Genomic DNA, 5,678 nt, shown 5'->3' with positions numbered 1-5,678 from the left:
AATTGTAATACAACTTAACTATTTTTGAGACATGTGTCCTAAACCCTTTTCATGGGCAAAAAATAAAAGAAAACTTTTTCCGACGGGAAGTCGAGATGACCGCTTTTAGCGGGAGAGGCACTAAAGTTGGATTTACTTGAAAGCGTGGCATAAACAAGCATTCAAAATCAGTAGGACTACTGATGAAGGTTTTTTGCGATATCTGCTGAATTTCTATTTTTAATGTGTCTCCAACCTTGAAAAAGACTCACTAGAATCTGACTAGCGTATTGATTTATTTCCAACAAGCGACTAGGGATTTGGAAGTGTGGCATCGATCATGACAGCTCTACTTCTGAAAATTACGTCATTACATCTGAGTCTAGTACAAACCATCGTCCCAGGAAACATAACCGCTTCGCTTTCATTTTCAATTGCACAGCACATTGAACGTATCCGTCTATCCACTTTAGGTTCAGGTTTGTTTTCTGCTTTCTGTAAAGCTCGCGGCTAATCAAATTAACAACTCTTAAATTGATTTAAACAGTGGACAATGTCCGTGTTTACAACATAGCCTCATCTAAACACGAGGGGGGCTGGCTGAGTTCCTGAAAGTTGGCAAACCCAACAAACAGTCAAAGGATTTTCATAAGTCTGGGACCAAAGTGGTATTCTTAATTTTGATCACAAATATCATTCATACAATAAGCTTTCATGACTTCATTTATTTACTGCACAAAATTTATCTCAACGTTTTCGCAAAACGTTTACAATTGACCTTAAAATAAATCATTCAGAATGAAGTCGACGTGACCTAATTTTAATTGATGCCGTTAGGAAGTTATTTTTAGACCTAAAATTGACAGCAAGGACATATTTAGTTTACCGGTTCAAACTTCAGTTCTATCAACAAAATTCTGCTTTTTATATCCACAAAAGGCTCATCAAATCAATCAAGTTGCCTGATAAATCGTAGATAACTTTATCAAACCACCCAAGAATATTACAGAGTATTGTAAGAGGATCCGGTAAATTATTTCATACAAAATTCGTTTCATGACACACAAAAAATCTTCCCGAAACAAAATTATCGGTCTCTCAGGGAGAAGGCTTTAGGAAAAGTCGGCTGGTCTGATTTTCATTTCAGATGTTTTGGGATTGGTTTTAGCAGCTTTAGCAGTTAATTTTGCCCAGGAAATTTTGTAAGAACTTCCACGACGATGATAGACGCTGTTAAGATTTGAATAAGCAGTACAAGCTCCATCAATGTACAGGTACCACCATCCTCCCCAACATTTCCATGCACAACCAAGATTAGCTGGATGTCTATCCCATGTACTAAATGACGTGCCATTATGAATGGAGAGGGAATCGTGAACAGTTGCAGCTGTACAAAAAGAGGAAGGAGTAAAAAATAAACTTAAATATATTTTAGCTTCACAGTTGACAATTATCCGTTATTGTGTATAAAACTATGACATACTGTTACTTATGAGGGCGATTTTTCTGAAAAACGCTTTTGAATTCTAGAGCATCAAAGTTACAGAATCAAATCTGGCACCTAGTTTTGTATGCATCCTAGACCTTCGTGTCACTTGATGGATTTCTGCCACCAAGTCACAGGGAACTTGCCAGTAAATGGGTTATTTACGGTTGGACTCATGAGTGTGATATGCATAACTGTATACGAATGCACGAATAAAAACGATATTTCCAAGGCATACAGTCGTTTGAGAGACACGTGTAAGAAGAGCTGTAAGATTTACCATATTTAAGGGTGATGATGACGACGATCATCCATAACAATGATCGAGTATTAAGGAAGAATGTATTGGCTTACATGAAATATTGCCGATGCGTAGCTTGTAATCAGCTGTCTCATTCTCAATACCAAACCATTTGTACTCAGCGTAAACAGTTTTGCTGGCATTTACTCCAAGATCCACGCGAAGTTTGTTTTCTGTCTTGTTCTGCGTCAGGCGTTGGATCTTGTTCAGTCCCAGCCAAAATTCGCGAATGAGGAAGCCACCAAATCCCTTTTTGTAGTCTTCCCAGGTGCGGTTGAAATTAACAGTGCCATCCACCCTTTTCTGGATCACTGTCTATCCTCCACCAGCTGTAGCTTGGTCACAATAGACATTAAAGGCACCTGAACCATCAGGGTCGATTGTATAAACACCACTGATGGTTTGGCCGCATTTGTAAAGCTCAGCACAGTTCTTAGCTGAATAAGAGAAATAATAATTTATATAACACAAAAGAAAGTTTCACTAAGATGTACATGCATTCAACCATCCACCACGAGGAAAAAGAGAAGAAGGAAAGGAAAACAAGTAATTAAAGCAAAGACATCGAAAGGAAAAAATGATCAGCTCAACTCATGGTTCAACTTGGGATTTTAGAGAAAGGGAAGTGATACCTGTTCAGTAACAATTTTGTGAGATTTAGATACGCCCAGGGAACGAGTATCCGTCTCGTTTTCTGCACAGGAAAAAAATCATTAAAAATCAACCCTGTCTCGCTACCACTTTGTCGATAAGCATCTACTTCGAGAGAATGAGCTTCAAAATTTAAAATTTAACAATTACAAGAATACGCCAACGAATGGAATCTTACTCACATATTACCGATTCCCTAGTGTTGGTTATGCACCCTATCTGGGCTGCACGCGTTTCAGATAACATTTGAGACGCGACTACTAAAGCCACACCGAGCACCAAAGTTGAACTTAATGATACAGACATGATACGATGATATCTTGAAATACTACAAAGTTAAAAAACTGAAGAAACTTTTATTGAAAGCACAATGGAATTCAGAACCTCCCAGAATGTTGCGGGTTGAAATTCCTGCGATATTGTTTCATCTGTCAAAGTTTCAGATTGTTTCAGCCGGGCAGTTTGCTTACCACAAGTACGATACAAGTGGGAAAACTTGAAGATTGCACAAGTAGTATTTGCGATTTTCAACTCAACTTCCGATTGATTTATTCTCGTTACCTCAATGAATATAAGTTGAGAATGAAAATATCATCATCTACTACAGGTCTAGCGGCCAGGTCTTCAGCCACTAAGACAGTGGCCGAAGAATAGGTAAAAAAAATTGGTTCAAGTTTACAGCTGTTCGCATATCGAGATATACACTTTGGAATTTTGGGAATGCTGGAGTTGCCCTCCAGACTTGATGAATGAACGCTGACGAATGAAAAATTTGATTGACAAAGGGTGTTATTTTGTATTGTTTTAATGACTACCTGAAGGAAGCATTTATCATTTTGCAGTGTTGTATTACATCAGTCATTCTAAATTTATCCTTGACTATTTTGAAGCTTTCGAATAAGCTCCTGAATAAGCTCATTTAGTGAAACGGGAAATACCTTAGTTAAGAATATTTCTTTTATTCAAGCGTTGTCTTTATAACGCCATCATTGATAGAAATAGACGATACTGCTCCAATTGACACTGCATTTGGAGTTTAGCAAGAACATATTAACTTAAATATAGGTTTTACATTAAAAAAAAAAAAAAAGAACGGAAGTTTACTTATAGTACTACATCCTCAACAATGCAAAAGGTGCGTCTCTATACAAAGGCAATTGCGCTCTAGCAACGCCAATATCGCAAAATATCGGCCGTGTTAGGATAAAATACAGAAACAATATTACTTCAAAGAGCCGAGAGATTTTTTGCAAAATTGATATGTCAATTAGGAAAAAGATTGTAAACGCTTGATGGGTATAATTTTGTGTAGTCGTTGACTAACTGTGTATGTTATGACTCCAGCTCTTCGGCCATTGTCTGAATAATGCGAGGCAGAAATAGGGTGTTGATTTTCTTTTTGTTCTACTTAGTTAACTAACCCTTTTGAAAGAAATTTTTACGACACCCATGGAGCGCTTCGGCGTCTGAGTGCTTTTATCATCCACGAAAAAAAAAACTGAGTTTGATGGTTGATTGTTCAAATTAACGAACCAAGTCCGGGTCTTAATAACTGGCCCGTATACAGCTCACTACCCCCAACCCCCTACCCTTTTTGATAAAAGCTTTGTTATGCGATTTCTTTTGTTAAGGGTAACGAGCGGCTGAACACCAACCAGATCCTACAGGAAAACCAGCGATATGTAGTCGTGATCTTTATCCTAAACTTGTTGCGAGAACAGCAACGTTAACATCGATAGTCGAAATATTCTGCGTCCAGACTATCCTGCGCGACTTCGGTTTCTTAAATGATGTTCTTAACGTATTGCTCAACTACCCTTATATTGCCCTTGTGATGTAATGACCCTGGTTGACAACGTTTTCGTTCTATTTATCAAGTAACATTCAAGACGTGCTGTAATTCATTAACACGAGTTTAGATCTGTTAAAAAGGCTAAGGATCTTCTTCTTGGTCAACCGTGTGGTGTTGGCTGACGCTCGTCGCAAAACCTCTCGCAAAGAGTGGTCTAATCGGCTTTTTCTCACGAGAGCCTGCAATATCCAAAAGTGATTCAAAGGTAAATAAACAAATAGTAATCCCTAGATTCTCGGTTTCCTCTTCGTTACAGTATCATTTGTGTGCACTAAACTGCTTGTCGTAAAGTTGTTTGCCACTCTTCAGTTTATGGATGTGGCCTTGGAATGAAATAGGAGCTTGGAATACGAATTGATATTATAAAATTTTCGTGTAGTATCATGTTAGGAGCCCGACTGGGTGCGTTGATAACTTGATTTGTTTGATCAAGCGGCAAACTCAGTTTTCTTGCCTTAAATGATACTGAAAATGAAAGTGAAAGTAACGTCTTTAAGAATAAAGATGAAAACGTTTCGTCTACAATAAAAGCACTAAGATACTCAAAAACCCCAATTGCGTGGTATCAGTAGATTTTTCTTGAAATTTCTTTTGAAGACCTAATGAATTTCATTAATGATAATTTTTGTGCCATTATTCAATCTATGTTTGTGGCTCTGGAATAAATCTAGCCACTAAACCTTACGCAAACCCTGGTATAGGTGCCTAAAATACGAGTTGACTCTTCCTTATCGCTTCAAAGAACAAAAGTTGTTGATGAAAAAGATGATAATCTACCACAAATTATGATATTATAAAACTTTGGCAGAACATCACGTTTGGATCCCGACTTGGTTAATTAATGACTTCATTTGGGTTATCAGCTGTCAAAATCAGTTGTGTATGCTGTTAATAACAATGATATTGAAAATGAAAGTAACGACAGTGGGGATAATGATGAAACCTTTTCGTCAAAAATAAAAGCACTTAGACACTGAAAAACCCAGACAAAAGGTTTTTCGTGAAATTTCTTCCAAACAGCTAATTAACACAGAAAATCAATAGAATTTATACCTTGTTTCCGCTTTGTATTACTAAGATGATAGCCGAAGAGCTAGAGTTACGAGTCGTGATGAGGCAGCCCAAACGCAGCCGATATTTTTCCGGTGTTGACGACGCAAAATTGCAATAAGATTTGGAAAGCGACCCATATTTTATGATGTCTGAAGATGTGATATCGGAAACAACCTTTCTTTAACATTTTCACACGTAAATCCAAATTTAAGATAATTTTTCTTGTTTAACTCTCAATATTGGTGTATACAGTATCGAGTGTTTTCATAATTTCCTGTAATCGATATAATCGACCCTGACTGTTCCGGTGCCTTTAAGGCGACCAGGCGACAGCCGGTAGAGGATAGACGTTTTCG

At 37.6% G+C, this 5,678-nt stretch overlaps 1 pseudogene; it reads right to left on the bottom strand.

The window, feature by feature from the left end:
- Window positions 1-720: 720 nt before the first annotated feature.
- Window positions 721-2,729, bottom strand: LOC131798115 (ryncolin-4-like; annotated as a pseudogene).
- Between the last annotated feature and the right edge of the window lie 2,949 nt (window positions 2,730-5,678).

Source organism: Pocillopora verrucosa, chromosome 1 (assembly GCF_036669915.1).
Source record: "Pocillopora verrucosa isolate sample1 chromosome 1, ASM3666991v2, whole genome shotgun sequence".
NCBI classification, from domain to species: Eukaryota; Metazoa; Cnidaria; class Anthozoa; order Scleractinia; family Pocilloporidae; genus Pocillopora; species Pocillopora verrucosa.
This window is presented reverse-complemented; position numbering and strand designations above follow the sequence as displayed.